Here is a 7,851-nt window from a genome sequence, read left to right as displayed (position 1 = left end):
GCTGTGTAAATATTAGCTATTTTCATTGTAAATTGTAGGGCTGTTGTCCAGTGCCTGGCTATAGCCCCTAGACCTAAACATATCCATGATGTATTAACTTAGCCTACTCAACAGTATGTTCTTATGTATGTTGATTGTTGCCGCCCTCCTATTTATTTGTATGGTATGCAATGTTGGCCATGATCAACAGTGTTTTAAATTTGACCACAATCAATGAATCATTACATAAAATAGTGGAGCGTCTACACTGTATGTACACTGCTATAGCCTACTGGAGTGAAGCACTGGTTTGTTTGAATGAGGACACGGTGGGAGCAGAGTAGTGGAGGTGACATTTCTGGCGGGGGCGGAGGCTGTTATGTGTTCCAATTAGACCAGACCGACAGCCAGGCAGTGAGAGGAGGGGAGGGGGCGCACCCCACCACACAGAAGTGTGTCTATAGCTGCCATTTAAAGTCACCAGCTCATGACAGGAATGTCTGTCCCCCTGCGCACAGAGATCATGTACTAGATGCGTCTACTTTATTTTTAACACATTGGATGGGTCAAACGATGGCTCACTGGCTGACGGAAATGAGGAATGAGCGCGCTGTGTGCGCGGCCGCAGCTTTTGGACCGCAAGATTTACAACCTCTTTCTCCACCTTGCCCCTTCTGGCTCTCCAAGACCATTCCCTCTGTGCGGAGTCCACTGCCGTGACCAGGACCGGTGGGAAACTTCAATGGGATTATAATTGGGTTTTAATTCGAGGGAAATCAAAAGGTGTATATTTTCCTACAGGATTAAATCAAGCATAGGTGAGTTTCTTTGATCGGGAAACGTTTCATGTAAATTAATACAGGTGAACTATTTACATTCTTAAAATTATAATGGTTATGTGTTAGATTATTATTGAGAATACTGTTTACAAATATATTTATTGACATAGTGGTCTTTAAGTGCGATTCATTTCTAAATGTAGACACCAAAGGCACATTTTGCTTACCACCTGTTGCTCAATGCAAAACTTGTTGAAGGACATTCCCTTCCTTTCAAATACCACGATGGATAAACTGTTGTAGCCTTGGCTACATTTCAGTTTTGTATTTCTTGCTTATTGTTCTGACACATATATTATTCAGATTGTATCATTTTAATTGTGAAAGGATTTAATTCGGTACTCGGTAAGTAGGCGGGTGTTTAGGTGAATTTTTGGCGCGCGCGCTATGCGGGGTCATAACGGTCTTGATGCATGTTCTGCGCGCTTCTGCTGACAGAAATCCAAAGTGCGCTTCGCTAGCTGCCCATCCTTTCTAGTGTTATTGAAAACATTACATCGTTTTCAAAGAGAGGGGAGAGAGTTGAAGACAAAAATATTGTCTCAAAGTTGTTGACTGCTGGAGGGATACGACTTTCTTTAATCCTCTTCATACACAAGGCCACATAGAGCTCTCTCCACTCCTTGCCTTTGGCACATGGATAATAATATGATCAAATATAATAGATATTTTCTTTCCTTAAAGGGCAATTCGGTTGCTGCAAGAATACACAGACTGGGTGCTCCTCTCCACACTAGGAGTATGTAACTGTTATATCATTTTACTTACACGCTGCACTCTACATGAGTGGGAGGCAGTATTGAGGCAAACAACTATTTCCATACCAACTCAAGGTGTCATAAAAAATGCAATCCCAACCCCAACATAAATTATCTTTTCACATGACCCTCCCCTTGTTAGTGTAAAATAATTGCACACCCTCCCCCATCATAGAATTAACAAAAAATAATATTGACGACCACAAATAATAACCGTGTGTTTATAATCGTGGATATAGACCACACCAGCATGCTTTTGTGGCGCAGTCGGTGCCACGCAGGGCTACCCGCCAGAAGGTTGAGGTTTCGCGGATCACCACCACGGACGAGCTCACTCTCCCTGCCTGTTTCATTAGGCCTGCACTATGACCAGAGCCAGCTGCACACAATGACCAGCTAGGGGGAAATTAGATTTTCAACATTTTTATGCCTATTTATAACTATATAACACATTTTTCACCAACAGGTTTCTGTGCCAATGCACCACACAATCAATCAGCAAAGCATACCGACTTCGGGCGCTTTAATATCATGGTTAACGTTTTCAACACCACAATAAATAGATTGTGTCAATCTCGGCAAACAGAAAATACATCCCTCCCTACCTTGTAGGCCTACCCAGTATAGAAGGCTTGGCTTGACAATCTATGAATGTCATTAAACTTGTTGGTGTTTTGAAACAGATGTCTCTTTCCATTCATCAAATGTCTGCTACACAGTTTAGATTGATAGATGTTATTTGTCTGTTTAAAAAAATACATACAGTATACAGGAAGTATTCAGAACCCTTGACTTTTTCCACATTTTGTTACGTTACAGCCTTATTCTAAAATGTATTAAATAAAAAATGTCCTCATTAATCTACACACAATACCCAATGATGACAGCGCAAAACGTTTTTTAGAATCTTTTGCTAATTTATTCAAAATAAAAAACAGAAATACCTTATTTACAAAAGTACTTGCTATGAGACTTGAAATTGAGCTCAGGTGCATCCTGTTATCATTGATCATCATTGAGATGTTTCTACAACTTGATTGGAGTCCACCTGTGGTAAATTCAATTGATTGAACATGATTTGGAAAGTCACACACCTGTCTATATAAGGTCCCACATTTGACAGTGCATGTCAGAGTAAAAACCAAGCCATGAGGTTGAAGGAATTGTCCGTAGAGCTCTGAGACAGGACAGGATTGTGTCGAGGCACAGATCTGGGGATGGGTACCAAAATATTTCTGCAGCATTGAAGGTCTCCAAGAACACAGTAGCCTCCATCATTCTTAAATGGAAGAAGTCTGCAACCACCAAGACTCTTCCTAGAACTGGCCGTCCGGCCAAACTGAGCAATTGGGGGAGAAGGGCCTTGGTCAGGGAGGTGACCAAGAACCCGATGGTCACTTTGACAGAGCTCCAGAGTTTCTCTGTGGAGATAGGAGAACCTTCCAGAAGGACAACCATCTTGGTAGCACTCCACCAAGCAGGCCTTTATGGTAGGGTTGCCAGACGGAAGCCACTCCTCAGTAAAAGGCACAACAGCCCGTTTGGAGTTTGCCAAAAGGCACCTAAAGGACTCTCAGACCACGAATAACAAGATTCTCTGGTCTGATGAAACCAAGATTGAACTCTTTAGCCTGAATGCCAAGCGTCACGTCTGGAGGAAACCTGGCACCATCCCTAACAGTGAACCATGGTTGTGGCAGCATCATGCTGCGGGGATGTTTTTCAGCGTCAGGGACTAGGAGACCAGTCAGGATCGAGGGAAACATGAACGGCCAAAGAACAGAGATTTTTGATGAAAACCTGCTCCAGAGCCGGGCGACGGTTCACCTTCCAAAAGGACAATGACCCTAAGCACACAGCCAAGACAACGCAGAAGTGGGTGCAGGACAAGTCTCTGATTGTCTTTGAGTGGCCCAGCCAGAGCCCGGACTTGAACCCTATCGAACATCTCTGGAGAGACCTGAAAATAGCTGTGCAGCAATGCACCCCATCCAGTCTGACAGAGCTTGAGAGGATCTGCAGAGAAGAAATGGAGAAATTCCCCAAATACAGGTGTGCCAAGCTTGTAGTGTCATACCCAAGAAGACTTGAGGCTGTAATCGCTGCCAACGGTGCTTCAACAAGCAATTGTGTATAAGGTCTGAATACTTACAGTACCAGTCAAAAGTTTGGACACCATACTCATTCAAGGGTTTTGTTTATTTTTTAAACTTTTTTCTAAATTGTAGAACAATAGTGAAGACATCAAAACTATGAAATAACACATATGGAATGATGTAGTAAACAAAAAAGTGTTAAACAAATATTTTTATTTTATATTTGAGATTATTCAAAGTAGCCACCCTTTGCCTTGCTGACAGCTTTGCACACTCTTGGCATTCTCTCAACCCGCTTCACCTGGAATGCTTGGAATTCAACAGTCTTGAAGGAGTTCCCACATATGCTGAGCAGTTGTTGGCTGCTTTTTCTTCTCTGCGGTCCAACTCATCCCAAACCATCTCAATTAGGTTGAGGTTGGGTGATTGTGGAGGCCAGTTCATCAATCAATCAAGCAAGCAAATTTATTTATATAGCCCTTTTTGCATCAGCCAATGTCACAAAGTGCTATACAGAAACCCAACTTAAAACCCCAAACAGCAAGCAATGCAGATGTAGAAGCACAGTGGCCAGGAAAAACTCCCTCGAATGGCTGGAACCTAGGAAGAAACCTAGAGAGGAACCAGGCTTTGAGGGGTGGCCAGTCATCTTCTGGCTGTGCCGGGTGGAGATCATAACAGTACATGGCCAAGATGTTCAAACGTTCATAGATGACCAGCAGGGTCAAATAATAATAATGACAGTGGTTGTAGAGGGTGCAACAGGTCAGCACCTCAGGAGTAAATATCAGTTGGCTTTTCATAACCTATCTTTCAGAGTTAGAGACAGCAGGTGCGGTAGAGAGAGTCGAAAACAGCAGGTCCGGGACAAGGTAGCACGTCCGGTGTACAGGTCAGGGTTCCATAGCCGCAGGCAGCACAGTTGAAGCTGGAGCAGCAGCACGACCAGGTGGACTGGGGACAGCAAGGAGTCATCAGGCCAGGTAGTCCTGAGGCATGGACCTAGAGCTCAGGTCCTCAGAGAGAAGAAAAAGAGAAAGCGAGAGAGAGAATTAGAGGGAGCATCCTTAAATTCACACAGTTCATTTGATGCAGCACTCATCACTCTCCTTCTTGGTTAAATAGCCTTTACACAACCTGGAAGTGTGTTTTGGGTCATTGTTCTGTTGAAAATTAAATGATAGTACAACTAAGTGCAAACCAGATGAGATGGCATATCGCTGCAGAATGCTGTGTTAGCCGTGCTGGTTAAGTGTGCCTTGAAATCTAAATAAATCACTGACAGTGTCACCAGCAAAGCACCATCACACCTCCTCCTCCATGCTTAACGGTAGGACCACACATGCAGAGATCATCCTTTCACATAATCTGCATCTCACAAAGACATGGCGGTTGGAACCAAAATCTAAAATTTTGACTTATCACACCAAAGAACAGATTCTCTTTAGTAATGGTTTCTTTGCAGCAATTTGACCATGAAGGCCTGGTTCACACAATATCCTCTGATCAGTTGATGTTGAGATGTGTCTGTTACTTGAACTCTGTGAAGCATTTATTTAGGCTGCAATCTGAGGTGCAGTTAATTGCTGATTTATGAGGCTGCTAACGCTTAAGAACTTATCCTCTGCAGCAGAGGTAACTCTGGGTCTTCCTTTCCTGTGGCGGTCCTCATGAGAGCCAGTTTCATAGTGAATGATGGTTTTTGCGACTGCACTTGAGGAAACTTCTTGACATTTTCCGGAATGACTGACCTTCATGTCTTAAAGTAATGATGGACTGCTGTTTCTCTTTGCTTATTTGAGCTGTTCTTACTGTAATATGTACTTGGTCTTTTACCAAATAGGGCTATTTTCTGTATACCACCATTACCTTGTCACAACACAGCTGATTGGCTCAATCACATTAAGAAGGGAAGAAAGTCCACAAATTAACATTTAACAAGGCACACCAGTTAATTGAAATGCATTCACCGTGACTACCTCATGAAGCTGGTTGAGAGAATGCCAAGAGTGTGCAAAGCTGTCATTAAGGCAAAGGGTGGCTACTTTGAGGAATCTCAAATATAAAATATATTTTGATTTGTTTAACACTTTTTTGTTTACTACATGATTCCATATGTGTTATTTCACAGTTTTGATGTCTTCACTATTATTCTACAATGTAGAAAATCATTTAAAAAAGAAAAACCCTGGAATGAGTAGGTGTGTCCAAACTTTTGACTGGTACTGTATGTAAATGTGATATTTCAGAATTGTATTTTTAATACATTTGCAAACATTTCTAAAAACCTGTTTTTGCTTTGTCATTATGTGGTATTGTGTGTAGATCAATGAGGTAAAAAAAACAATTTAATACATTTTAGAATAAGTCTGTAACGTAATCAAATGTGGAAGAAGTCAAAGGGTCTAAGTACTATCCGAATGCACTGTATATACACACATTACAACGGTTTTCAAAAGTGACCGTGATTGCGCAATAAAGTCAGGACTTATTTCCAGTGTGGTCCCTATCTTTTTTTGTATATAAATAGATATAAATGACATAGATACAGACACATTACAGAGATACAATCCCAAAAATACTGTTCACACATAAGGCAGCTTTTGACCTTATCTTAAGAAGTGGTTACGGTTGGTATGGCTTTGAGTTGCTATGGTAGTTTGTTCCACTCAAAAGCGCCGGTATTTAATAATGTATTCCCACCAGATAGACTCATATTTAAAACAGTGAATATTAGAGTGTCTTAGGTATTTTCTTAAAACTGCATTGTTGGTTAAGGGCTTGTAAGTAAGCATTTCACTGTAAGGTTTACACCTGTTGTATTCGGTGCATGTGACAAATACAATTTGATTTGATTTGGACACTAACAAATAAAAAAAATTGGGATAGGTACCTGGGGCTGAGTGAGTGATAATTCTGTGGTTCAGACCAAGTTCAATTAATACTATTATTCTTTCCACTGTTTTTCGGGTTCCCCAACTTGCAGCCCACAGGCCAAATTGTTTTCTGAGCAATTTTTTAAAATGTTTATTATTATTTTATTTTTTTTATTCTTCATTGTTGGACATAAAACACTAAAAACACAAGGAAGTCAGCTCCAATTGATTTTGATTTTGGAACTCTTTTCCCAAGTATTCCCACACATAATAAGGAGATGTTATCTTATGCAAATGTAAGCAAGGTTTGAAATGATGATTATGTTTTAGTAAAAAATGCTATATGTTTGGGCTTCTAAATCTAGTTGATGATCTCTGCTTTAGGGGGTCTATAGCTAGGTTTCCACTCTTGGCCGACTGATGGTTTTGTCACTAAACATGTTGCGTAGGTATAGCGATTGTGCCCTGGTATTGCCACTTGCGCTCTAGCCAATAGCTTGCGGATACAGTGTGGGAATAGCCCCAAAAAAAGATTATTAGGGACAAAATTGAGAGATTGTTTTAATTTGTCAAATGGCAGCCAAGTACCAATCAACATGTCACAAGAATAAGACCCTCGATATTTACTGAATGGAGCATCAAGATCATCCCCATGCACTTTCACCACCCTATGAGGTTCATCATTATTTAACATGTAGCCTAATACAAGGTTTCCCAAACTTGGTCCTGGGGCCCTGCCTGGGTGCGCGTTTTGGTTTTTACCCCAGCACTACACAGCTGATTCAAATAATCAATGCTTGATGCTGAGTTGGTTATTTGAATCAGTTGTGTAGTGCTGGGGCATTAAACCAAAACGTGCGCCCAGGAGGAAACAAAACGTGCACCCAGGGGGAACCAAAACATGCACCCAGGGCGAAACAAAACGTGCACCCAGGGCGAAACAAAACGTGCACCCAGGGGGAACCAAAACGTGCACCCAGGGGGAAACAAAACGTGCACCCAGGTGGAAACAAAACGTGCACCCAGGGGGAACCAAAACGTGCACCCAGGGGGAACCAAAACGTGCACCCAGGGGGAAACAAAACGTGCACCCAGGGGGAAACAAAACGTGCACCCAGGGCGAAACAAAACGTGCACCCAGGGGGAACCAAAACGTGCACCCAGGGGGAAACAAAACGTGCACCCAGGGGGAAACAAAACGTGCACCCAGGGCGAAACAAAACGTGCACCCAGGGGGAACCAAAACGTGCACCCAGGGGGAAACAAAACGTGCACCCAGGGGGAAACAAAACGTGCACCCAGG

General features: G+C 42.2%; 1 protein-coding gene across 1 annotated transcript in view; it reads left to right on the top strand.

Moving 5' to 3' along the window:
• The first annotated feature begins 94 nt into the window (after positions 1-94).
• Positions 95-7,851, top strand: part of LOC120060485 (spectrin beta chain, erythrocytic-like) — a 54,460-nt gene continuing 46,703 nt past the window's right edge. Inside the window, exon 1 of the mRNA XM_039009837.1 lies at positions 95-797. The gene's annotated coding sequence lies outside the window, so the exon portion shown is untranslated. The remainder of the gene's footprint in view (positions 798-7,851) is intronic.

Source organism: Salvelinus namaycush, chromosome 15 (assembly GCF_016432855.1).
Source record: "Salvelinus namaycush isolate Seneca chromosome 15, SaNama_1.0, whole genome shotgun sequence".
NCBI classification, from domain to species: domain Eukaryota; kingdom Metazoa; phylum Chordata; class Actinopteri; order Salmoniformes; family Salmonidae; genus Salvelinus; species Salvelinus namaycush.
This window is presented reverse-complemented; position numbering and strand designations above follow the sequence as displayed.